This window comes from Elephas maximus, chromosome 7, assembly GCF_024166365.1.
Source record: "Elephas maximus indicus isolate mEleMax1 chromosome 7, mEleMax1 primary haplotype, whole genome shotgun sequence".
Lineage (NCBI taxonomy): Eukaryota > Metazoa > Chordata > Mammalia > Proboscidea > Elephantidae > Elephas > Elephas maximus.
In genome coordinates this window covers 95,300,020-95,327,520 of record NC_064825.1, presented here as the reverse complement: position 1 = coordinate 95,327,520, position 27,501 = coordinate 95,300,020, and the positions used below count along the sequence as shown (strand labels likewise).

The 27,501-nt window shown below is 37.9% G+C and overlaps 1 pseudogene; it reads right to left on the bottom strand.

Annotated features, from left to right (window-relative positions):
• Positions 1-10,608: 10,608 nt before the first annotated feature.
• On the bottom strand, positions 10,609-11,138 carry LOC126078788 (40S ribosomal protein S24-like; annotated as a pseudogene).
• Positions 11,139-27,501: the final 16,363 nt, after the last annotated feature.

Below are 27,501 nucleotides of genomic sequence, written 5' to 3'. Positions count from 1 at the left end.
ATTGATGATGTCTTATAGTCATTTTCTGCCAGGTTGTTTTCAAATAACAGTTGTCAAGGCAAGCACTGTATAAAAAATTATTTCGGCAGATGGTCTGACAGTACAACTGTAATCTCTGGATTTTTCCAGCAACAAACCGTTGAAAGACCATTTGAATAAGGAGTATGAGTCCTGGTTATTGTCTGAAAACTTTCCATTGACATCATTGTTAAGATGAAGAAAGTTTCCATACTGAAATTACAAAATGAGTGTCAATGACTTGGAAGAAAATCTCATAGATAATACTGGAGCACTCTCCTAAGAAATGCCACATTATCAAAGCTCTCCCTAGAACAAAGCAGGGTATAGTGTTGAAAAATGTACACACCAATAGCTCTGACTTGAAAAGTGATTCAGAAGAGTAGGACCCTGAATGGGAAAATGATTAGGAATACTTCAATCAATTTCTTCTTCTTCCATTTTTCTTTTTATGTTTCTTGTTGTTAGGTGGCATAGATTTAACTTTGACTCATAGTGACCCCATGTACAAGAGTGATATATAAGAGAAGATTTTCAAACAAGTTTAAACCAAAAATTCAAAGGAGTAAATCATTATGTCATGATTTATTTGGCAGCATTAATTTTTCTTAGTACTTAACAAAATATTAACCTAGGGTACAATGAATGGAATCTTATATTTAACGAAATACATAAAAACCCAACTTTTATAAAGATTTTTTTTCATATAGATTCATCTTGTTTTACCAAATCACAGACTCACAGACAGTCAGATATAGACATTGGCGATCATGTATTCCAGTTTTCTCACATCTGAATGATGACAAAAAAGAGCTACCTGTTTTTTTTTCAAGGAGCTATTTACTGATCTGACAGGTTCAATGTTTTTTTCCGTGTCTGTTGGAAACGTTGAGTAGTTCGTTTCTCTTGAATTTTTTTTTGGAAGAACTGTATCCCAGCAATCTGGTTTTACACTAGAAAGAGCTGACTTCTTAAACAGAAGTTTCTAAAAGTGTACCAAGATGGTAAGAAATTCTCCAGTCTATTTTATCCTCTCTGTTCCTGATGGCTTGCCTCCCTGCCATGTGCTATGAGGCCTGTGATTCAAATGAGCTCTCTGCAAAATATAACCCCAAATATGGATAACCAAAAAGTGGCTTGCTTCAGAAAAAACTTCCCCACCCACCCCCACCATCAACAGGAGAAAAAATAATAATACATTGGATGTGATTAGCAGTCTTTCTATAAAGAATTGTTTATGCTTGGATTAAAAAGGTTTTGATATTCTAGTATTTAATTTAGAGTCACCTTTTAGAAAGTGAAGGAAACCTATAAGCCTCATGTCATTATAGTTATTTAACAGGAATCCAGATCTAGATTGTCAAGTTGAGAACTACTCAAGGAAATGTACTAACTAGTCTTTCCCTCACGACTTTCTATGGGTTCCATCTCTAGGGTAAAATGTCTACAAAGCTGACATACCCAGTAGCTGGACAATAGTGGAAAATTAACAAGTATCTGCTAAAATGAAAATAAAATGGAAAAAAAAAATTGTTTATCTCCTTTTAGTCTCAGGCTAAAAGTGAGCTGGTAGCCTGTGCAGAACCAAACATTAGCACCAAAGCAAATCTGGCAAAAAAGTCTTTGTTGGGGACTTTGTTTCTGGGGACAGATTTCTTTAACAGCACTCCTCTGTCTCGTCTACCACTGACTCAGTGAGTTTGACAGGAGAAAAAAACTCGTTGTCAAGGAGCTAAGAAAGGCTGGCACCAACAATCACTAGGAAGCAAGATATGGACAGTGCAACAGAGTCATTTCTATGGTCTCGCTCTTTCTCTCTCATTTATTTATTTATTTTTTTGAGATCAAAACCCCTTTTAAAAATCTATCAGTATGCATTTACATTTCTCTTCTGAATGGTCCTAGAGTTTCTGCTGGGAGTTTCCAAATAAAAATCAAATTACCTTCTTTGCTACTGTGTATAGGTGGCTGAATATACCATGGACTGTCAGAAAAATGAACAAATCTGTTTTGGAAGAAATACAGCCAGAATGCTACTTAGAAGCAAGGATGGTGAGACTGTCTCATATACTTTGGACATGTTACTTGCAGAAGGACATCATGCTTGTTAAAGTAGAGGGTCAGCAAAAAGAGGAAGACCCTCAATGAGATGGACTGACACAGTGGCTGCAACAATGGGCTCAAGCATAACAATGATTGAGAGGATGGTGCAGGACTAGGCACTGTTTCATTCTGTTGTGCATGGGATCGCTATGAGTCAGAACTGACTCTATGGTACCTAACAACATAGGTAGCCTAGCACAAATGACCACCGTAGGGAAGAGATAGATTCTTGAAACCTATAAAACATCTAAACAAGGAGCTATGGAGACTCATCCTGGGAAAGGACTCACTGCTGCCTGGGTCACCTGATTAAGGGGATGAACTTCCATCAAGATCTTGTTGTGCTCAACAGTACAAATTAATCAAGACCCCCTGCTCCTCCATGTTAAAGTAGAGGAACTACTTAACCTGAGTTTGGATGGTGCAAATGCCTGGTGGTACAGTGGTTAAAGCACTAGGCTGCTAGCTGAAAGGTTGGTGGTTCAAACCCACCAGCTGCTCCACAGAAGAAAGATGTAGAAGTCTGCTTCCATAAAGATTTACAGTCTTGGAAAGTGTGGTGCTGTCCTACTATGTCCTGTAGGGTTGCTATGAGCCAGAAACGATTCAATGGCAGTGTGTTTGGTTTTTTTTCATTAAATGCAAGCAACAACCTAAAAGGATGAGAGTTGTTGGATTTTATTTTTACCCTTCCAGGCTGTAGAGTAATGACAACATCAACAAAGTTAAGCACTGAGCATATGCATCATTGTTGAATGAGTCAGCCAGTGTAAGTCGGCTTTATTAGACTGTGTCAATATTCGGTCAGTTCATTATGACAATCTCATCCATTATATTTTACAGACATGTTTTATAGAAATGTAATAGTACAACCACTGTTTCCTACACTGACAATATTTGTCGAATGGAATAATGGTTGATATTCTCCCTTACATGCTATGCCCAGTTGTTCAGTAGACATTATGCTTTCGTTCCCAGTGTCAATTGTTTCTCCTCTTGGTGATTACTCTATTTTTCTTAGAAATATATACATTTCCCCTGAGCAGTGCCTGTGCTTCGAGAAGAGTAATCCTACTGTTGGCTTACTGTGGGGCACGTGGCTGAGGCCTAAGCTGATCAATGAAATGTTATCTTTGTATCACTGATTCGAAGATAAACAGGTGCCCAATGGAGGCCAATGAGAGGCAAAATGTTTGCCGGGAAATTTATTGGAAAGTAACTTCTTCATTCCTCAAACTCTCTGTCTCTCTCTGCACTTAGAAGAAAAGCAGGGAGCCAGAGAGTTACTGACAGTCATCTTGTGACCCGAGGAGATGTTTTTCTTAGAATGATGATAACATAGAAGGCAGAGCAGAGGGGCTGAAGAGTTGAAAAACTGAATGCTGAGTCAGTGAATCAAATTCTGACACCGAGTCCTGCTTCTGGCCTTTGCAATTTTATTTATATATATATATAATTTCAACTATATAAGGGATAATAAATTTGCTTTATTAAGCAGTTTTGAGTTCAGTTTTCTTTTACAAGCATCATGGAGTCCTAACTGCTCATATGTGTCCAAAATATGTGACTTAACCAAATAAACGTGAGGATTGTTAACACAAAATTCTTCAACACGTACTCCTGACCTGTATGGTGAATTTAGGGATTACAATCTGAGCTTCGCTGCTCAATTCACAACAAACCTATAATAAACACAAGCTCTTAGAATTCATCAACAGCAGTAATTAGGAGTGATGATCTATAATAAAGAGAAAAACCTCTATACGTTGCATTATATTGCTAGACATTATATACGAATAAGAGTATTAAACAAGGCAGTTTTCTGTTTCTTCCCCATTAAGGAACTGAATAAACTCTATTTCAATTCAAACATTTTTTGAATATTAGAGTTTCCATTTATGCACAACTCCAAAATTTACTTTCAGGACGCACATTAGAAATTCAGTGGATAAGGAGAATTGTTCCCTTGACCTTCAAATGCTAACTACTTTCCAGCTGTTTTTTGGAGAAAACTTTGCACCATTTTTCCCTTATGTGACTTATCTGCACTGCATACTTTCCTTTTTTCAGTTCTAGGCTGTAATATGAATGTAGAGGTCTCCCAAACTTCTTCTGGCAGGAAGAGTAGCTTCCTGATTAGAATCTGAGTGATTTTCATACGGACACGGTGCAGACCTGGCCTATCTATGGCAAGATCCAATCAAGGGGTCTCATCTTCCAGCACTGTATTGGATAATATTGTCATGATCCATAGGGTTTACCTTGGCTAATTTTTGCAAGCAGATCACCAGACCTTTCTTCCTAGTTTGTCTTAGTTTGGAAGCTCCATTGAAACCTGCCCACCATGGGTCACCCTGCTGGTATTTGAAGTATCAGTGGCATAGCTTCCAGAATCGTAACAACATGAGTCACCATAGTAAGACAAATTGAAAGAGGTGATGGAAATGACTAACTAGGTCTGTTATTTTTTGACAGGTCCAAGCTGAGAGCATATTTCCATTTTTTCCCTGACACTGCTCAGAAAAATCAATTATTGTGAGCCCTCTATACCACTGTATTGAATGTGCAGGACTCTTGCTTAACATGATTGCACAGTCTCCTATGAGAACACTATGCCTTCTATCTCTGGATCTCAGTCACTGAGAGTAGTGCAATACTTCTAGGCTACCTAATACTTCTCTGCACAGGTCATAATCTTGTTTGATTCATGACCCCTTCCCCCCAGGATTATTCCAAATCCCTTTACTATGCCTATTAAAACTCTCTGACCCTTATCTCCGTGTTTTCATTATCTCTATGCCTTGACTGAAACCTGCTGTCCAACAAAGACACCATCTTCTGTTCAGCTACTTTTAGTGGAAGAGGTATTTTCCCCTCCCATCTCTAAATTACATAAGTGTGGCACTTACCCACTCAGCTCACTCTTGAAGCTTCCCAATCACTTATTTTCCTTCCTTCTTAAAAGGAAACTCCTTTGAAATTCATGCCATCCTGTGCCACCTCATTTGGGAGCTTATGTCTATAGAATTCCCAGTCATTTCTACTCATTTTTTGTAGAATTTACCTCTGGCTAGTAGGACTCTACATGACTATTCCATACTTTCCTTTAATGAATTTAATGTATTTAATATCTTTATATTTGTTACCTTATACTCTTGCTTATTAATATCTCAATTCTGTAAACTTTTATGATCTGTTTTTCCATGCTACCTTAACAACCACTCCCTGCTGACACCCAGACCATGATATAACATGGAATGTTCATCTTTACAAGTCTTGGCTAAAAACCACCACTTCTTGGTCTTCCAGCTTATTCTTTCCAGTATCCATAGTGCTATATATCTTTGACTTGTCAGAGACTTTCAAACAGTAATTGCTACTTCTGTTTTTGCTGTCTTTAATGGTATGGTACCGTCTTCTGAGCTTCTCTCTCATCTTAGCCTGTTTTCGATTCTATAGACTTGTTTTGATGGCCATCCTTGGAGTTCTCCTCAGTTATTTCTCTCTTTTTTCTCACACTTCACATATAACCTGTTAGGATATGTTTTTAATTTTATTTTCAATAGATATCTAAAATATTACTTCTCATCATGTCCTCTGCTATAATCCTTGTCCAAGTCCTCATCATCGTGCATCTGGTTTATTTTGTTGTTGTTGTTAGATGCCATCTAGCTGATTCTGACTCATAGTGACCCTATGCACAACAGAATGAAACACCGCCCAGTTCTGCACTATCCTCACAATTATTGTTATGTCTGAGCCCATTGTTGCAGCGACTGTGTCGATCCGTCTCGTTGAGCGGACCCTCTACTTTATCAAGCATCATGTCCTTCTCCAGGGACTGGTGCCTCCTGATAACATGTCCAAAGTACATAAGATGAAGCCTCATCATCCTTGCTTCCAAGGAGCATTCTGGCTATACTTCTTCCAAGACAGACTTGTTTGTTCTTCTGACATTTAATGGCATATTCAATATTCTTTTCCAATGCCATAATTCACAGGTATCAATTCTTCTTCACTCTTCCTTATTCGTTGTCCAGCTTTCACATGCTTATGAGGCAATTGAAAACATCATTGCTTGGGTCAGGCACACCTTAGTCCTTAAAGTGACGCTTTTGCTTTTTAACACTTTAAAGAGGCCTTCTGCAGCAGATTTGCCTAATTCAATGTGTCGTTTGATTTCTTGACTGCTGCTTCCATGGGCATCATTGATTGTGGATCCAAGTAAAATGAAATCTCTTACTACTTCAATATTTTCTCTCTTTATCATGATATTGCTTATTGCTCCAGTTGTGAGAATTCTGCTTTCTTTATGTTGAGGTATAATCTATACTGAAGGCTGCAGTCTTTGATCTTCATTGATAGATGAAGCTTCAAGTCCTCTCCACTATCAGCAAGCAAGGTTGTATCGTTTGCACATGGTAGGTTTTTAATGAGTCTTCCTCCAATCCTGATGCCACGTTCTTGTTCATATAGTCCAGTTTCTCCAATTATTTGTTCAGCAAACAGATTGAATAAGTATACTGAAAGGATAAGACCCTAACACACATATTTCTTAAATTTAAACCATGCAGTATCCCCTTGTTCTTTTCAAATGACATCTTCTTGGTCTAAGCACAGGTTCCTCATGACCACAATTAAGCGTTTTGTAATTCCCATTCTTTACAATGGTATCCATAATTTGTTATGATCCACACAGTCGAATGTGTTTACATAGTCAATAAAACACAGGTAAACATCTTTCTGGTATTTTCTGCTTTCAGCCATGATCCATTTGACATTAGCAATGATATCCCTTGTTCCATGTCCTCTTCTGAATTGGGCTAGAATTTCTAGGACTTCCCTGTCAATGTACTGCTGCCACTGCTTTTGAATGATCTTCAGCAAAATTGTACTTACATGTGATATTAATGACATTGTTCAATAATTTCCTCATTTTCTTGGGTCACCTTTCTTTGGAATGAGCACACATATGGATCTCTTCCATTCAGTTGGCCAGGCAGCTCTCCTCCAAATTTCTTGCTATAGATGAATGAGCACTTCCAGCCTTGCATTCGCTTGTTGAAATATCTCAGTCGGTACTCTGCCAACTCCTGGGTCCTCGTTTTTCACCAATGCCTTCAGTGCAGCTTGAACTTCTTCCTTCAGTATCTTTCGTTCTTGGTCATATGCTACCTCTTGAAATGGTTGAACATGGACCAATTCTTTTTGGTACAGTGACTCTGTATTCTTTCCATCTTCTTTTGATGTTTCCTGAGTCGTTCAATGTTTTGCCCACAGACTCCTTCAACATTGCAAATCAGGCTTGAATTTTTCTTTCAGTTCTTCCAGCTTGAGAAATGCTAAGTGTGTTCTTCCCTTTTGGTTTTCTATCTCTAGGTCTTTGCACATTTCATTACAATACTATGATTTCTTGAGGCACCCTTTGAAATCTTCTATTTAGTTCATTTACTTCATTTTTCTTCTGTTTGCTTTGCCTACTGTACATTCAAGAGCAAATTTCACAGTGTCTTCTGACATTATTTTGGTGTTTTCTTTGTTTCTCGTGTTTTTTATGATCTTTTGCTTTCTTCATGTATGATGTCCTTGATGTTATTCCACAATTCTTCTGGTCTTTGGTCATTAATGTTCAGTATGTCACATGCTTCGTGATATGGTTTCTAAATTCAGGTGGGATATACTCAAGATTGTACTTCAGCTCTCGTGCACTTGTTTTAATTTTCTTTGGCTTCGACTTGAACTTGCATATAAGCAATTGATGGTCTCTTCTTGAGTTGGCCTCTAGCCTTGTTCTGACTGATGATATGGAGCTTCTCCATAGTCTCTTTCCACAGATATATTCGATTTGATTCCTGTGCATTCCATCTGGCTAGGTCCACATGTATGGTCACCGTTTCGGTTGTTGAAAAAAGATATTTTCAATGAATAGTTCTTTGATCTCACAAAATGCTATCATGCAATCTCTGGCATTATTTCTATCATCAAGGCTGTCTTTTCCAACTACTGATCCCTCTTCTGTTTCCTATTTTCCCATCCCAATCACTAGTAATTATCAATGCATCTTCATTTCATGTTTGATCAGTTTCAGGGTGCAGAAGTGTGTAAAATCTTTCATTTCATCATCTTTGGCATTAGTGGTTTGTGTGTAAATTTGAATAATGTTCATATTAAGTTGTATTTTTTGTAGATGTATGGATATTATCTTATCAATGGCAGCATTGTACTTTAGGGTAGATATTGAAATGTTCTTTTGACAACGAACGTGAGGCCATTTCTCTTCAATTTGTCATTCCCAGCATAGTAGACCATATGATTGTCTTATTCAAAATAACAGTCCCTTTCAGCCCACTGAAGTCTAGGGTATCTACCTTCACACATTTCCTTTCGTTTTCGACAATTTCCAATTTTCCTAGATTCATACTTTGTACATTCCATGTTCCAAATATTAGTGGATGTTTGCAGCTCTTTCTTCTCATTTTGAGTTGTACCATATCAAAAAACAGCAAATAAAAATCCTGGGGGCTTTACGTCCTCCATTTCTTTAAGGTGGACTCTACCTTGAGGAGATAGCTCCTCTCCAGTTGTATTCTGAGTGCCTTCCAACCAGAGAGGCTCATTTTCTGGCACTATATCAGACAATGTTCCACCGCTATTTATAAATTTTTCACTGACCAATTTTTTTTAAATTATATTGCCAGGTCCTTCTCTCTAGTCTGTCTTTCTCTGAAAGATCTGCTGAAACCTATCTAGCATGGGTGATCCTGCTGATATTTGCAATACTGATGGCATAGCTTCTAGCATCACAGCAATACACAAGCCACTACAGAATGATGGGCTGACAGACTAGTTGTGGGATATTACATTAAGTAAGTAACTTTGGAGTCACATAGACTTGCACCCATATTAGTGTGTGAACTGGTTTAATCTGCTTGGTATATTCTGAGTTTTCTGATCTGTGAAGTAGAGCAATTAATAATATCCACCACATGGGATTGTTTTTCTGAAATATATTTACATATAACTTACTATGTTCCAGATACTTTTCTAGGAACTGGGAGTGAGAAAATGTTATAAAGATTGAATGTGAAATGTTTGCATACTAAACATTCCAAAAATGTGTGCCATTGCATTTTTAATTTTTAAATCCAAAGAATAGATGTGGTAGCTATTAAGTGAGAGAAACTTATATTTACATCATAGTTTGTTATTCTTCTGATTATAACCTATTGTCATAAAACATACATCTGGTCCTTGGCCATTTCCAATGGGCTTTCATTTCTATTATTTATATGGCCCTCAGCCATTTTGAAATTTAAGTAAATTGATGATCCTTAATTAAACACTTAAGAAATGAAAAGTAACAATATACAACATAAGAAAAAAACCTTTCTGAGTGACTGCTATGAAAAATATACGTGAAATATAAGTGATCATTTTATATTTGTTTAGTATCTTTAGAACTATAAAAGCATAAGGACCAGCTTCATTTGGGAAAAGTTATAATAATTAAGAAATACCATATGTGATATGCTATAGAAAGAATAGTTTTTCTTTGTTTGTTTTTGCCTTCAAATGCACATTCAGAGCATAATACCAATGCTTAGGTAAATTTAGTTTAGCTTCGGTTATTTTTCATTATTACACAAGCCAGGACATTAGACCAAAGTCTTTGACAGCACCATGTTAGTTTTCATTTTTTGTTGACCTTGACTCAGGTCACACTGAAGAAAATGAATTAAGATTTGAAGATCATTTGGGATGGATAGAGCTTCGTCTAGTGCAAAATTTAATCAATGCTCACTGCCTCACAGGATGGACTTCATTATTCATTACCTACTACTAACAGATGGCTGTCCATGGTATTCAATCAGGGGAGTCTCAGTACATTCCCCAGAGGCCATATGTTCCCAGGCAAAAGTACTGCCTTATTTGGCATCACTCCATCTTTTTCTGCAGGAGAAACTGGGTCGATGAAGACAGAAATCTATGAGTCAGAGATTAGGAGCATTGTCATTGGGTCCAAAGAAAATGCGTGTTCTGAGATCTGTAGGTGGCAGCTATAATTCTCCTTACTTACCAAATCTAAAGCCAGAAATTACCTACAGTAAGGCAAATCACTATACTGAAGGTAATTTATTAAGAATACTATTTCCTAGGCAATTTGGTGAAAGACTGATATAGGAAGACAAGACATCCAAAGATTAAAATTTGCATGGGAACATGTAATATAGTTCTTAAATTCCATTGAAGGGCTTTTCTCTGAAATATTGCTGGAGACTATTTAAAGATTGGAATTGCCAATTCTGTCAAATTGGGCCATGCATGTACACATAATTTTACAAATATAAGACATGTAGAAAATCTTAGTACAGAGATGAGTATGACATTGACATACATTTACAGTACAGTTTTGGGGTCCTTTTAAAAGTGATTGTTTCATTTAATCCTCAGGACATCCTAGGGAGCCACAAGTAGCCTTTTTTTTTTTTTGAAGTTTTTATAGTTTATTAATCCTTTGGTGAAAAATCCACACAATCACCGCCGACCAAGTCACTGTAGGACCTTTATTCCTTCTGTTATCCAATCTCCAGCGCATCTCTTGCCTGCACCAACGTTGGCCTTTGCAGTTCCCCTGACTTTCTTCATTCTGTTCTTACGCTCCTTGCGCTGTTTCCTCGAGGTCTTTTTCTTCTCATACAGGCCACGTCTTGCAAGTCTGTGTTCAGGTTCATTTTTCTTTGCATAATCCAAGGAATCGTAAATCATGCCAAAGTCAGTAGTCTTTCCACCTCGAAAATGGGTTCTGAAGCCCAACACAAAGATAACATCTGGTGTGGTCTTGTATATCTTCCTAGTTTTTCTCGAATTTCTGTCTTAGGTACTGTTGCCTTCCCAGGGTGAAGGACATCAATGACCATTTGTTTCCGCTGGAGTAGTCGGTTGGTCATGAACTTCCTGGTCCGGATAGTTACCGTGTCATTCATGACGGCGGCAGATGCTCAGGCAGGCAGCAAGGAAAAGAGCCACAAGTAGCCTCTTTATAGGCATTCAGTCATTTTAATCCTTGCGTTTCCACCATGACTTTTTTTCAGCTATTTGGGACTTAGAGGAAGAAAAACATCAGTTGCTTTCTCCAACTAACACAAAGTCATCAGTGGTCCAATAAATTATCCTTCTGAAGATTCTATTTGTAAAAGAGAAAATAAAACTATATAAGTCTTTAAAATGAAATTAAAAAATTCCATGTATTTGGGAAAAATCTCAATAGAGCTAGAATAAAATATTGATAATAGTTATTACCATTTGTAAGTGTAGCAGCTGCACTATTAAAAAAATATTTTATTTTTCTGTATTATTCAAGTTTCTTCTCTGGACATATTAATACATTTACAAGGGAAAATTAGTAATTCCGTTCAAAAAGGCTAGGTAGAAAAGGAACAACCTTGCTCTTCTATCTGTGTCTCAGACATCATAGCCTAGAAAGAGAAGAAAATCATTCTTTTTTCTATTTGTCCCTTCTATATTGACAATATCTGAAAGTCAATGAGCAAACGTGAGAAGATTGAATTTTCAGTTTAAGGGCTGGGCTGTGCCTACTTGAAAATTGTCAAGACAACCCACTTTTAATCATTTTCTCTTTTCTGAGCACAAGGGAAAATAATGAAAACAAAACAAAACAAAGCAAAAACTCTTCCTATATAGGACCAAAGACCTTTTTTTTTTTTTTTAATGAAGGAAGGTATTCAACTTTTTTTTTCCCCTAACCAATACAAAGACGGTTTTAAACTTACAGAATAATTCTGCGCATAAGATTCAATGAGGATAGTAATTTAGGAAATGCGCTCAAACAGAAACAAATTGATACTTCTGAATCTCTTGTGAACAGTTTTAAATATTAATCTTTATTCCTTCTTAGGTTAGGTTATTAATTACAAAAATTCCTCCCAAACCTCCATTCTGAATAATTATGCTGTTACTTCCTTCTCTTTTCCCTCTAATGCCACTAAACATTACAGCATTCTGATCAATAACAATATAGAATGGGAGGAACAGAAAGAATGATGTCTGCATTTCACAGGCCCTGCACATTTTTGAAAAAGCAAATACTTGTCCGTAATGACTTTCTGCTGAGGGTGGTGCTTTCTGAAGAGTTTTCAAACGACAAAAAGTGGGTATGTTTTTGTTGTTTGTTTGCTGCTTTATTTTTTTCTTATCTTGTCCCATTGGGTTGCCAGTTATACATACAGGTATTCATCTTTCAGATGTCTCAATGCCTAATTTTGTTTACATTATATAAAAAATTGCCAAAAATTAGAAGGCAAGTTTTGCCTGTAGTTAGGATATCTATGAAAACCCATTTTCATTATTTTGGTTCTTTATAAAAATTGCTACATAAAATCAAGGCAAGTACTTAAAATCAATGAGCTTCCATACTGTTGACTCAAATTGGCTGGGCTTAGTTTATTTTTGGAGCCCTGGTGATGCAGCTGGAAACCCTGGTGGTATAGTGCTTAAGTGCTAGGCTGCTAACTGAAAGGTTGGCAGTTGCAATCTGCCAGGCACGCCTTGAAAACTCTGTGGGGCAGTTCTACTCTGTCCTGTAGGATCGCTATGAGTCAGAATCGACTCGACGGCACTGGGTTTGGTTCTGGTTTTTGGTTTGGTGATGCAGTAGTTAAGATCTCAGACTGCTAACCAAAAGGTCGGCGCTTGGAATCCACCAATCATTCCTCGGAAACTCTTTGAGGAAGCTCTACTCTGCCCCATAGGGTCGCTATGAGTCAGAATTGATGGAACAGCAACAGGTTTGGATTTTTTGGCTTGGGTGGTGCAAAGATACAGTAGTTAAAGCTCTTGACTACTAACTGAAAGGTCAGCTGTTCAGAACCACCAGGAGCTCCATGGAAGAAAGATGGGACAGCCTGCTTCTGTAGAGATTTACAGCCTTGGAAACCCAATGGGGTGGCTATGAATTGGAATGGGCTAGATGGCAGTAGGTTTTTTTGGGGGGTTTGGGGTGATGCGAAAGATTAAGCACTTGACTACTAGCTAAAAGACTGGCTGTTTGAACCCACCCAGAGGCGTCTTGGAAGACAGTCCTAGTGACCTCCTTGAAAATCTTCTGAAGCAGTTTTTCTCTGTACCTATGTGGTCACCATGAGTTGAAATCAACTCCATGGCAACTAACAACAACAAATTCAGGTAGAATGTCTAGAACTCTTTGACAAAGAAGATGCCATTTAAAATGATCCACGCTACTTTAAATCAATTTTATTTTAAATGGCTTATCCACCATAATTATATACTTTGAATGGTAACAACATTGAAGTCCCTGATGTCTCTGCTTATAAAATCTTTATCATGTAATAAGCCATATTGCACAGTTATCAAAAGGCAGCCAGGCACTTCCATTGTTAGTGAAACCTCGTGGTTTTATGCTAAAATTAAGGACATTATTTTTTTACCTGGTGTTATGTCTGATTCTCTTCTACGACCACTACACTAAACTTCTGGGGTCAGATAGTTAGGTTAGTTGGATGCTGGGCCACTCAGTGAATTGATAGCTGTTACATTTAACAAATTTACATAATACTCCTCCTTACACATTTAAACTTGGCCACTTTTGCATTCTCTATGACTTAAGTATATGATTTCTTACATTTTAATGGCTTAAAAATAATGGGGTTTCTTGTACTGCATAGTCTCCAAATGAGAAGAATGTTAACTTTTAGAAAACTCTTTGAAATAATTGGTCATCATCACCCGGGGATGTATTTGAATCCTATCTAAACCAAAAGATAAAAGAATTAGATTGCAGAATATTTATTCCCTTCCAAATATTCCTGAACCATTGTTAACTTTACAGTGTCTCTACATAGATGTGTGAATACATAGCCATTTACATTGCATATCTAAGTACAAAATTATTTCCATGGAAACCTCTTAATGATTATTTTAGAAAGAAATATAACAACTATGTTTCAAAATTTTAATTAAATTTCTGATGTAATGAACTTTTAACTTATGATTCAATTGGTATATGTGTGAAATAAAAAGTGTGACTCTTTGTTCTTATAAAACTCATTAAACTGTGTGATTTCATTTATAGAGGCATTGCTTTGGTTAAAAATCAGTTTTTAACTAAAAATGAAATTGGCATTTTTAGTATCTACCTTAGAAAAGAATGTTGGCACAATTAGAATGCCTGATAATTTTTGATCAAGTTCTGGTTTTATAAATAAAATACATGGTATTGTCACAAGCAGATTTTGGATAAATATTATAAATTGAGTATTTCCATTCTGAAAAAAAAAAAGTATAATCTTTCACTTTCTGCTTTTGTTAGTAAAAGAAAAGCACCAACTCAATATACTATTTCAAAATCATTCTTGAATATTTATATATGATTTGATGTGTAGAAGTTTTGATATAGTCATCGGATATAGAGCAAACATGTTGGAAAGTATAGCATAGAATTTTGACAAAAAAAAAATAGGTGAAGATGGTAGACATGAAGGTTTGAAGTGTTCTATTGCTTGGAAAGGGTGTTTTTAAAATTTATGTATTCTAGTCTTCTTTTTCCTCCCTCTATAGCCTTTTATTTATTGACTTATTTCCTCATCCCTCTTTCTCAATAAACATGTACTTACTACCCCTGGAATTAGGAAAGCCATGTTTGTCGGGCAAATTCTGTACTGCTGCACGGCTACTCATCAAAAGGTTTGCTTTCTTTCGAGGGAAAATAAACAAAGTAGACAAGTGAATATATAGTAAATAAGGTAGTGACATGTGCTTGGAAGAGAACCCAGGGCAAGAAAAAGAAGATAAGAAGTATATTCATGTATTCATGGGGTGGGAGTGTCTACATTATTGTCAGGGTGACCGAAGAAGATCTCAGTAAAAAAATGAGTAAATGTTTGATGGGAGAGAGGAGAATATCCATGAAGATGTCTGCAGAAATACCCACCAAGCCAGAGGAATTGCAACAATCCAGAGGTAGAACATCTGTCCAGTGTCAGGAGTGTGACTGGAGTTTGAAGACAAGCAAAGAGGCTAGAAAGAGTGTGGGAAACAGAGGCGTGAGGAGGGGAGGTCAGAGAGATCATGAAAATAAGAATGTTTGGGGTCTTATGGGTCTTATATAAAATGGAAGACTGGGAAATTTTCAGTAGAGAAGTGACATAGTTTAATGTCTGGTTTCTGTGTTCAGAACAAGCCAAAAAAGGCCGAGATAGACCAGTAAGAAGGAAGTAAATCACGTACATCTTAGTTACTTAGTGCTGCCATAACACAAATGCCCCAAAGGGTAAACATTCATTGCCTCATAATTTTGAAGGCTCAAAGTCTAAATCAGGGTATCTGATATAGGTAAGGATCTTTCTTTTTCAGTAGCCTCCAGGGGTTCCTTGGCATTTCTTGGCTTGTGGGTTCCTCACATGCTCTTTTCTGTCTCTGTGTGTGTCCATGTGTCTACGCTACTCCTTATATAAGACACCACTCAGAAGGGAATCAGATTTATGACCAGCCCTACTCTGGTGTGATCTCATTAACATAACAAAAGAACTTCCCTACTTCTAAACAGGATCACTCTCACAGGTACAGGAATTAGGACTTTAGCATATACTTTTGACAGATACAAATCTATAACAATATGACAGATGATTGTGGCTTGGATGTGTGTGGTGAAAGAGGTTAGATTTTAGATATTTTTTGGAAGTAGAGCTGATAGGATTTTCTGATGAATCTGATGTGGGATATAAGAGAAAGAGGAGTCAACTATTCCTTGAAATTTTTTGCCAAAGAAATGGGAAGAATGAAGATGCTATTAACTGAGATGGAGGAAGCCTATAGAATTAGCTGAATTAAAAGGTGAGTTGTGTTTATCAAATCTCAGTTTTAGATGCGTTGAGGTTGAGATGCTGTTACGGGTTGAATTGTACCCCCCACCAAAAAAAAAAAAAAGTATGTTGAAATTGTGAACTTTATTACTTTTGATTGTGACCTTGTTTCCAAATAGGGTCTTGAAGATGTTATCAGTTAACACGAGGTCATATTGGAGTAAAATCAGTTGCCACTGAGCCAATTCTGACTAATAGTAACCCTGTAGGACAGAGAAGAACTGCCCTATGGGATTTCCAAGAAGTGGCTTGTGGATTCGAACTACTGACCTTTTGGTTTGCTGCCCATCTCTTAACCACTGTGCCAGGGTGGGTCTTATTCCATTCTGAGTGTTGTCCTAATAAATGATAAGAGACACAGAGACAGATAGTGGGATTACAGCCATATGAAAATGCATCTGCAGGCCAGGGAATGCCTGGAGCTAACAGAAACTGAGAGACAAGAAAGGATCTTCTCCTAGAGCCCTAAGTGAGAACATAGTCCTGCTGACAGCCTGAGTTCAGACGTCTATCCTCCAGAAATTGGAGACAAAATTTTAATTGTTTAAAGCCACCAACTTTGTGATACTTGTCACAGAAGCCATAAGAAGCTGATACATATTTTGGTACCAAGAAGTGTGGGGTGCTAATTTGTACAAGGGAAGGTAATAGAACCTCCATAGACACATCCAAACTCCCTGAGGGACAAAATTGCTGGGCTGAGGACTGTGGGGACCATGGTCTCTGGGAACATCCAAGTCAATTGGCATAACATAGTTTATAAAGAAAATGTTCTACATTCTACGCTGGTGAGTAGCGTCTGGAGTCTTAAAAACCTGTGAGCAGCCATCTAGGATACTCCACTGGTCTCACTCCTTCGGGAGCAAGGAAGAATGAAGAGAATTAAGATGCAAAGGAAAGATTAGTCCAGAGGACTAATGGACCACACCTACCACGGCCTCCACCAGGCTGAGTCCAATACAACTAGAGGATGCCCGGCTACCACCACTGACTGCTCTGACAGGGATTGCAATAGAGGGACCTGGACAGAGCTGGAGAAAAATGTAGACCAAATTCTAACTAAAAAAGTAAGATCAGACTTGCTGGCCTGACAGAGACTGGTAAAACTCTGAGAGTATGGCCCCTGGGCACCCTTTCAGCTCAGTAATGAAATCACTCTTGAGGTTCACCCTTCAGCCAAAGATTGGGCGGGCCCATAAAACAAAACAACACTAAAGAGGAACACTAGCCCAGGGACAAGAACTAGAAGTTAGGAGGGAATAGGAAAGTTGGTAATAGGGAACCCAAGGTTGAGAAGAAAGTGTTGACATGTCATGAAGTTGTTAACCAATGTCATAAAACAATATGTATACTAACTGTTTAATGAGAAAATAGTTTGTTCTGTAAACCTTCATCTGAAGTACAATAAAAAAAAAAAAGTGGGGTGCTATTGTAATGAATACAAGCATACTTCAGAGATATTATGTGTTCAGTTCCAGACCGCCACAATAAAGTGAACATCATAATAAAGCAAATCACACAATTTTTTTTTGATTTCCCAGTCCATAAGTCTATTAAGTGTGCAAAGCACTACGTCTAAAAAACAATGTACATACCTTAATAAAAAAATTCTTTATTGCTAAAAAAATTCTTTATTGCTAAAAAAATGCTAACGATCATCTGACCCTTCAGCAACTCATAATCTTTTTGCTGGTGGAGGGTCTTACCTTGATGTTTATGGCTCATCACTGATCAAGGTGGTGGTTGCTGAAGGCTGGGGTGACAATTTCTTGAAATAAGCCAACAATGAAGTCTGCCACATCAATTGACTCTTCCTTTCATGACAGATTTCTCCGTAGCATGCAATCCTGTTTGATAGCATTTGACCCCCAGTAGAACTTCTTTCAAAATTGAAGTCAATCCTTCAAACCCTACTGCTGCTTTATCAACTACATTTTTGTAATATTCATTCACAGTAGCTTTACTACGGGTAGGTTTCATCTCAAGAAGCCACTTGCTTTGCTCATTCATAGGAAGCAACTCATCTGTTAAAGTTTTATCATAAGGCTCCACTTCTAATTCTAGTTCTCTTGCTATTTCCACCACATCTGCAGTAACTTTCTCCACTGAAGTCTTGAACCCCTCAGAGTCATACATGAGGGTTGGAATTAACTTCTTCCAAACTCCTGTTAATATTGGTATTTTGACCTTCTCTCATGAATCACAAATGTTTACCATTTAGAACGGTGAATTCTTTCCAGAAGGTTTTCCAGTTTTCTTTGCCCAGATCCATCAGAGGAATCACTATCTATGACAGCTATAGCCTTATGGAATGTATTTCTTAAACATTAAGATTTAAAAGTGGAAATTATTCCTTGACCCATGGGCTGCAAATGTTGCATGAGCAGGCGTGAAAACAACATTAATCTCCTTGGACAACTCCTTCAGAGCTCTTGGGTAACCAGGTGAGTTGTCAATGAACAGTAATATTTTGAAAGAAATCTTTTTTCTTAGTGGTAGGTCTCAACAGTGAGCTTGAAATATTCAGTAAACCATGTTGTAAACAGATGTGCTGCAATGCAGGCTTTGTCTTTCCATTTATGGTGCACAGGCAGAAGAGATGTAACATAATTCTTAAGGGCCTTAGGAATTTGGAGATGGTAAAAGAGCATTGACTTCACCTCGAAGCCACCAGCTGCATTAGCCACTAATGGGAGTTGGCCTGTCCTTTGAAGCAGTGAAGTCAGGCACTGACTTCTCCTCCATAGCTATGAAAATCCTAGATGGCATCTTCAAGTATAAGGCTGTTTCATCCACGTGGAAAATCTGTGGTTTAGTGTAGCCACCTTCATCAATTATCTTAGCTAGATTTTCTGGATAACTTGCTGCAGCTTCTACATCAGCATTTGCTATTTCACCTTACCTTTTTATGTTATGGAGATTGCTTCTTTCTGCAAACCTCATGAAGCAAGTTCTGCTAGCTTCAAGCTTTTCTCCTTCAGCTTCCTCACCTCTGTCAGCCTTCATAGAATGGAAGAGAGTTAGGGCCTTCCTCTGAATTACACTTTGGCTTAAGGGAATGTTATGGCTGGTTTGATCTTCTATCCAGACCACTGAAACTTTCTCCATATCAGCAATAAGGCTGTTTTGCTTTCTTAGCATTCATAATAAGCACTTTTAATTTCCTTCAAGAACTTTTCCTTTACATTTACAACTTGGCTAACTGTTTGGCACAAGAGACCTAGCTTTCAACCTATCTCAGCTTTCAACATGCCTTCCTCAGTAAGCTTGACCATGTCTAGCTTTTGATTTAAAGAGAGATATGTGCGACCCTTCCTTTCACTTGAGCACTTAGAGGCAATTATAGAGTTATTAATTAGCCTAATTTCAATATTGTCATGTCTCAGGGGATAGGGAGGCCCAAGGAGAGGGAGAAAGATGGGGGAATGGCTTGTCAGTGAAGCAGTCAGAACACACCCAGCATTTATAGATTGTTTGCTGCCTTATATGGGTATGGTTTGTGGCACCCTAAAACCATTACAATAGTAACATAGAAGATCATGGATCACCATAACAGGTATAACAATAATGAAAAAGTTTTAAATATTGTGAAATTTACCAAAATGTGACACAGAGACAAGAAGTGAGCACGTGATGTTGGGAAAATGGAGCCAACAAACTTATTTGATGTAGGGTTGCCACAGATCTTAAATTTGTAAAAAAACACAGTATCTGTGAAGTGCAATAAATTCAAGTACAATAAAATGAAGTATGACTGTACATAAAACTGTGGAAGAGGCTTTGAATATAGGTAATGATTGAGGGCTGAAGTGGTTTGAGACACTTGATAACAAAACCTGGATTGCCTTGAAGAGACAGTTGGTAGAATTATGGACATTAAGGTGACTTTTGATAGGGAATTATAAAGAATAGAACTATAGAGAAAACTTGTACAGTCATCAACAGATTGTTGCTGGAAATAGGCATATTAAAGGTGCTTCTGGTGAAACCTTAAAAGGAAATAATGAACATATTATTGGGCACTAGAGGAAAGGTGATCCTTGTAATAAAGTGACAAAGAGTTGACAGAGTTACTTTCTAATGAATTTGTGGAAAGTAGAATTTGTAAGTTATGAACTTAGATATTTAGCTGAGGAGATTTCTAAGCAAAGTGTGGGAGGTGTAGCCTGGTTTCTTCTTGCAGTTTACAATAAAATGAGAGATAAATTGAAGAATGAACTGTGCAAAAAGGAACTAGAACTTAAAGATTTGGAAAATTCTTAGCCTATCCATATTGTAAAAAATGAGAAAGCATGCTCTGGAGAGAATATCATGGATATAGTTATACAACAGTTGGCTAAATAGATTAGCCATGTGATTTATGGGTCCAATCAACTATCCAGGAAATAAATGTTGTAAGCTTAAAAGGAAGAGCACAGAGATAGGACAAAATAAAGTAATACTACTAGATTTCCAGGATTCTATAGTCAGGAAATGGGCCAATGGAGTTTCTCAGCTGTGAGTATCTGTTGTCCTTCAAAAAAAAAGACAGGAGTAGCCTTGAGGTGGAGCTGCTGCCGTATAGGTTTTATCAGGCAGGGCTGCCACCCTGGTGGGTCAGAATAATGGAGCTCTGCCCAGGTTGGGTTCAGAAGTTGGCTGGACCCAGGGCTGAAGGAGTGAGGCTTGTTTCCTAAGGGGTGGGGTGGTTCTTCAGAAGCTGGATGGCAAGATATCACTCTGGTGGGCCCAGAAGGTGGGATTACAACCCCTGTGGGCCTGGAAGACAAAACATGCAGACAAAGAGGAGTATTCTGAGGCCTTGAAATCTAATGGAATTTCCCTGCTGAGTTTCAAGCTGGCTTTGGACCCATAACCCCTTTTTTCCCTCTAAATTCTCCCTTTTGGAATGCAAATATCTATCCTTTGATTATTCCACCTTGTATTTTGGAAGCAAACAGCTTTATTCTAGGTTTCACAGATCCACAGACTAAGAACTTTGCCCCAGGATGATTCATACTCTGAGTCTCACCCATACCTGATGTAGATGATTTAGAAGATGAAAATTTTGACTTAGAGTTTATGCTAGAATAGGGTAAGACTTTTGTGGATCTGGAATGAGGTGAATGGATTTTGCACATTGGATGGACATGCATTTTGGTGGGCCAGTGGCCAGACTGCTATGGACAGAATTGTGTTCTCCAAAAAGACATGTTCAAGTCCTAACCCCTGGTATTTGTGAATGTGACATTGTTTGGAAATATTATCTTTGAGGATGTTATCTAGTTAAGTCGCCTGAAGTCATATTGAAGTAGGGTACGTACTAATCCAACATGAGCGGTGCCCTTAAGAAAAAGAAAAAGAAACATAGAAAGACAAAAATTACAACAGTCTTGTGATATGCATCTGTAAGCCAAAAAATGCCTGGGGCCATGTCATGGATTGTATTGTGTCCCCCCAAAAATATATGTTAACTTAGTTAGGCTGTGATTCCCAGTATTGTGTGGTTGTCCTCCATTTTGTGGTTGTAATTTTATGTTGAGAGGATTAGGGTAGAATTGTAACACCAGCCTTACTCAGGTTACCTCCCTGATCTAAGGTAAGGGGAGTTTCCCTGGGGTGTGGCCTGCACCACCTTTTATCTCTTAAGAGATAAAAGGAAAGGGAAGCAAACAGAGAATTGGGGACCTTATACCACCAAGAAAGCAGCACCAGAAGCAGAGCACTCCTTTGGACCCAGAGTCGCTGTGCCTGAGAAGCTCCTCGACCATGGGAACGTTGAGGATAAGGACTTTCTTCCAGAGCCAACAGAGACAGGAAGCATTTCCCTGGAGCTGACATCTTGAATTTGGACTTTTAACCTACTTTACCATGAAGAAACAAAATTCTCTTTGTTAAAACTATCCGCTTGTGATATTTCTGTTATGGTAACACTAGATGACTAAGAAAGATCACCAGAAACTAAGAGAGACAGAAATGATCTTCCTCTTGAGCTTGCAAAGAGAATATGACCCTGAAGCCAACTTAAGTTTGGACTACTAGTGTACAGAGCTGTGAGACTACAATTTTGTTGACTAATGCCAACCACTTAGTGGTATTTTCCTAAGGCAGCACTAGGAAAGTAATACAATTTTTATTAGACATTGCCTTAGATGTTCCAAGTGTACAGGTTGAGTAAGCAACTGAATTTATGAAACTGCATTTGTAGTCCTCAGTGAATAGATAATATTTATATGAGACAAGTTTCATTTATTTATTTTACTTTTTTTGTCTTTATTTTGGCAAAGCACTGGGGATCAAGATTGGGGTTTGGATATATGCTTAGGTGTAACATAAAAAAAAAAATTATAGCATAATGTAAATTTGGGTGTGAAAAGTAGGCCCAGTCCAACCTATAGACATTGGTTACTAGTAACCTCAGTCAATGCTCAAGGGTTTCTTTTATTTCCTATGTTTACTATACGATCGCTATGAGTCGGAATTGACTCAATGGCAGTGTTTTGCTTTTCTTTAATTAAAGTTTATGATATTTGGGAGTTGTAGAATACATATAACAACACTCGTATATATTCCTGACATTTCTTCTCAGTTTATGACAGTTAATATCCATGGGTGAAAGTGATGCCCAAGAAAGTTACCGGGGCTTTAGTTTAAACATTTTGCCAGAGATGAAACAATGGTCTTTCTAGTTCACATTCATGCTTGACAAGTTCTCCCTGAAGTTTGGATTAAAACTTTTGCTAATGGAATTTTCCCCTGCACACGTAATTTTTTGTAGGGGTGACTATAGCAGAAAGAAGATATAAACTTTCTAATCCTGGGTCGCTGTGAGTCAGAATCGACTAGACGGCAGTGGGTAATCCTGGCCACAAGGAGCTATGTTGATGCAGTGGTTAAGCCCTTGGCTGCTAACCAGAAGTTTGACAGTTCTAACCCACCAGTCACTCTGCGGGAGAAAGAAGTAGCACCATGCTTCCCTAAAGGTCACAGTCTTGGAAACCTTATGGGACAGGTTTACCCTGCCCCAAAGGGTCACTATGAGTGGGAATTGACTAGATGGCAGTGGGTTTGGTTTTCTCAACAGATAATCCTGGTCACACTCTGAAATCTTTAAGTAGGGTCACTATGGTTAGCGAGGGAATTCTCAGAAGACTTTTTCCTCCTCTTCTTCCCCCACAATGTCATTTCCTTAAGACTCTCAATCTATGAGAGCGATGGCAGTGGGTTTGATTTTCTCAACAGAAAATCCTCTGAAATCTTTAAGAAGGGTCGCTATGGTTAGCGAAGGAATTCTCAGAAGACCTTTTTCTCCTCTTCTTCCCCCTTAATGCCATTCCTTTAAGACTGTCAATCTATGAGAGCCACAAAGCAAAATGCATAAGGCGATTACCCAGATTCTTCATGCCCTAGGGATGGTCCCTGCCTGCACTTGGCCTACATTTGGCACTAGAAACATTTTCTCCTTTGATGAAATGTTTTTATTAATTGGCACAAGTGCTTTCCATGCGGATAAAAAAAATGTTGGGTTGGCATTATTTGGAATAATTATCTCACTCCAATCTACTAGCTGTCAGTTCCATAAAAATTAGAAGACATGTAAATATTATGCAAATAAATACACTGGGGGGATATTTAGATGCAATGCACTTTAATTCCTAATTGAAAGGATTGGAAAGTGGACAAGGTATGACCTACAACAGAGAGTGAGGAAGTATAAAAAAATAATAATAATACATTTTTTTTTTTTTTTCCACCCTGGGTTATGTGACAAGCTTTGTAAATAGAATCTGTCATTTGTAGTGGCCAGGTTTCACAGATTTAATCTCAGTAGCTCTAAACCTGAGGAATGCTGCAGGAATGACCTTTTCAAGGTGATAGTTTGTTAATTGAGAATACTGGCAGTTTTGAATTCTTCCATTCTATATAGATATTTCTTGTTCCTGTGCAAAGATTATTCTGCTGACAATATTCCTATTCCTGAGTGCAAGTACAATAGACCTTTGACATTGAGGAGAGAGTCTGAGAACTTCTTCTTGAGATGCAAAAGCTGGATAGTCCCCTGACTCACTGCCTAGGTACTAGATTCTGTCTACTTAGGCAGCAGGACAGCATATGCAATTCAAATTCATTCTTTACATGTACTGTCTTATTTAATCTTAACTATGCTTCAGTGTAGAAAATATATTTTTATTACAAATGACTGCATGTCATGGGTGCTGATGTTTCTTGCAAAAATTTTAAAACTCAATTGCTAGAGAAATTAATGTAAGTGATTTACTATAAATATATGTTGATGCTGTTTTTCTTAGGTGCCGACAAGTAGATTCCGACTCATACATTCCGACTCATACCAGTCCTATGTACAACGGAACGAAACACTACCAGGTCCTGCACCATCATCACAATCATTGTTATGCTTGAGCCCATTGTTGCAGCCTCTGTGTCAGTCCGTCTGGTTGAGGGCATTCATCTTTTTCGTTGGCCCTCCACTTTGCCCAGCATTATGCCCTTCTCCAGGGACTGATCCCTCTGGATAATATGTCCTAAGTATGTGAGACGTAGTCTCGCCATCCTTACTTCTAAGGAGCATTCTGGTTGTACTTCTTCCAAGACAGATTTGTTCGTTCTTTTGGCAGTCCGTGGTATATTCAATATTCTTCACCACCGCCACAATTCAAAGGCCTCAATTCTTCTTCAGTCTTCCTTATTCATCGACCGAATAACTGAAAACACCACAGCTTAGGTCAGGCGAATCTTAATCTTCAAGGTGACATCTTTGCTTTTCAACACTTTAAAGAGGTCCTTTCCAGCAGATTTGCCCAAGGCAATACATCTTTTGATTTCTTGACCGCTGTTGCCGTGGGTGTTTATTGTAGATCCAAGTAAAATGAAATCCTTGATAACTTTAATCTTTTCTCCATTTATGATGTTGCTTATTGGTCCAGTTGTGAGGATTTTTGTTTTCTTTATGTTGAGGTGTAATCCATGCTGAAGGCTGTACTCTTTGATCTTCTTTAGTAAGTGCTCCAAGTCCTCTTCACTTTCAGCAAGCAAGGTGGTGTCATCTGTATATCTCAGGTTATTAATAACTCTTCCTCCAGTCTTGATGCCCCATTCTTCTTCATATAATCCAGCTTCTCAGATTATTTGCTCGTATTGAATATGTATGAAGAAAGGATACAACCCTGCTACATACCTTTCCTGACTTTAAACCACAAAGTACCTCCTTGTTCTGTTTGAATGACTGCCTCTTGATCTATGTACAGGTTTCTTATGAGCACAATTAAGAGTTCTGGAATCCCATTCTTCATAATGTTATTCATAATTTATTATGATCCACACAGTTGCATAGTCAATAAAACACAGGTAAACATCTTTCTGGTATTCTCTACTTTCAGCCAGGATTCATCTGACATCAGCAATTATATGTCTCATTCTATAGCCTCTTCTGAATCTGGCTTGAATTTCTGGCAGTTTCTGGTCTATATATTGCCAAAGCTGCTTTTGTAAGATCTTCATGAAAATTTTACTTGTATGTGATAGTAATGATATTGTTCAATAAATTTTGCATTAGGTGGGATCACCTTTCTTGGGAATAGGCATAAATATGGATATCTTCCAGTCAGTTACCAAATTTCTTGGCATAGATGAGTGAGCACTTCCAGTGCTGCAACTGTTTGTTGAAACATTTCAATTGGTATTCCATCAATCCTGGTACCTTTTTTTTTTTTTTTTTACAATGCCTTCAGTGCAGCTTGGAGTTCTTCCTTCAGTACCATTCATTCCTGATCAAATGTTACCACTGCTGAAAATGTTGAATATTGACCAATTCTTTTTGGTATAGTGATTCTGTGTATTCCTTCCATCTTCTTTTAATGCTTCCTGTGTCATTTAATATTTTCCCCATAGAATCCTTCAATATTACAACTCGTCTTAGTCATCTAGTGCTGCTGTAACAGAAATACCACAAGTGGATGGCTTTAACAAAGAGAAATTTATTCTCTCACAGTCTAGTAGGCTACAAGTCCAAATTCAGGACATCAGCTCTAGAAGAAAGCTTTACCTCTCTGTCAGCTCTGGAGGAAGGTCCTTGTCATCAGTCTTCCCCTGGTAAAGGAGCTTCTCTGTGCAGGAACCTCAAGCCCAAAGGATGTGGCATGCTCCCAGCACTGCTTTCTTGGTGATGTGATGTCCACATGTCTCTCTGCTTTCTTCTCTCCTTTATATTTCAAAAGAGATTGGTTTAAGACACTATCTGGTCTTGTAGATCTCATCAATATAACTGCTGCTAATCCATTGTACTACATCATAGTGATAGGATTCACAACACATAGGGAAACCACAGCAGATGATGAAATGGTAGACAATCATACAATACTTGGAATCATGATCTAGCCAACTTGACAGATACATTTGTGGGACACAGTTCAATTCATGACATAAGTTGAGGCTTGAATTTTTTTCTTCAGTTCTTTCAACTTGAGAAACCTCCTGCATATTCTTCCCCTTTGGTTTTCTATCTCTAGGTCTTTGCACATGTTATTATAATATTTTAGTCTTCTAGGGACACCCTTTGAAATCTTCTGCTCCACACTTTTCCTTCATCTTTTCTTCCTTTCCTTTAGCTACTCAACATTCAAGAGCAAGTTTCAGAGTCTCTTCTGACATCCATTTTGGTCTTTTCTTTCTTTCCTGTCTTTAATAACCTCTTGTACTCTTCATGTACAATGTCCTTGATGTCATTCCACAACTCATCTGGTCTTTGGTCATTAGCGTTCAATGCATCAAATCTATTCTTGAGATGTTCTCTAAATTCAGGTGTGATATGCTCAAAGTTGTACTTTGGCTCTTGTGGACTTGCTCTAATTTTCATCAGTTTCAACTTGAACTTACATATAAGCAATTGATGGTCTGTTCCACAGTAGGTCCCTGGCCTTGTTCTGACTGATGATACTGAGTTTTTCCATCATTTATTTCCACAGATGTAGTCAATTTGATTCCTGCATATTCCATCTGCTGAGGTCCATGTGTATAGCTGCCTTTTATGTTGGTGAAAAAAGGTATTTGCAATGAAGAGGTTGTTGGTCTTGCAAAATTCTACCATGAGACCTCTGGCATCATTTCTATCACCAAGGCCATGTTTTCCAACTACCAATCCTTCTTATTTGTCTCCAACTTTTGCATTCCAATCACCAGTTTATTATTAATGTATCTTGATTGCATGTTTGATCATTTTCAGAATGCAGAAGGTGGTAAAAATCTTCAATTTCTTCATCTATGGCTTTAGTTGTTGGTGTATGTATTTGAATAATAGTCGTATTAACTGGTCTTCCTTGTAGGTGTACGGATATTATCCTATCACTGCCAGTGTTGCACTTCAGGATATATCTTGAAATGTTCTTTTTGATGATGAATCCAATCCCATTCCTCTTCAATTTGTCATTCCTGGTGTAGTAGGCCATATAAGTGTCCTATTCAAAATGGCCAATACCAGCCCATTTCA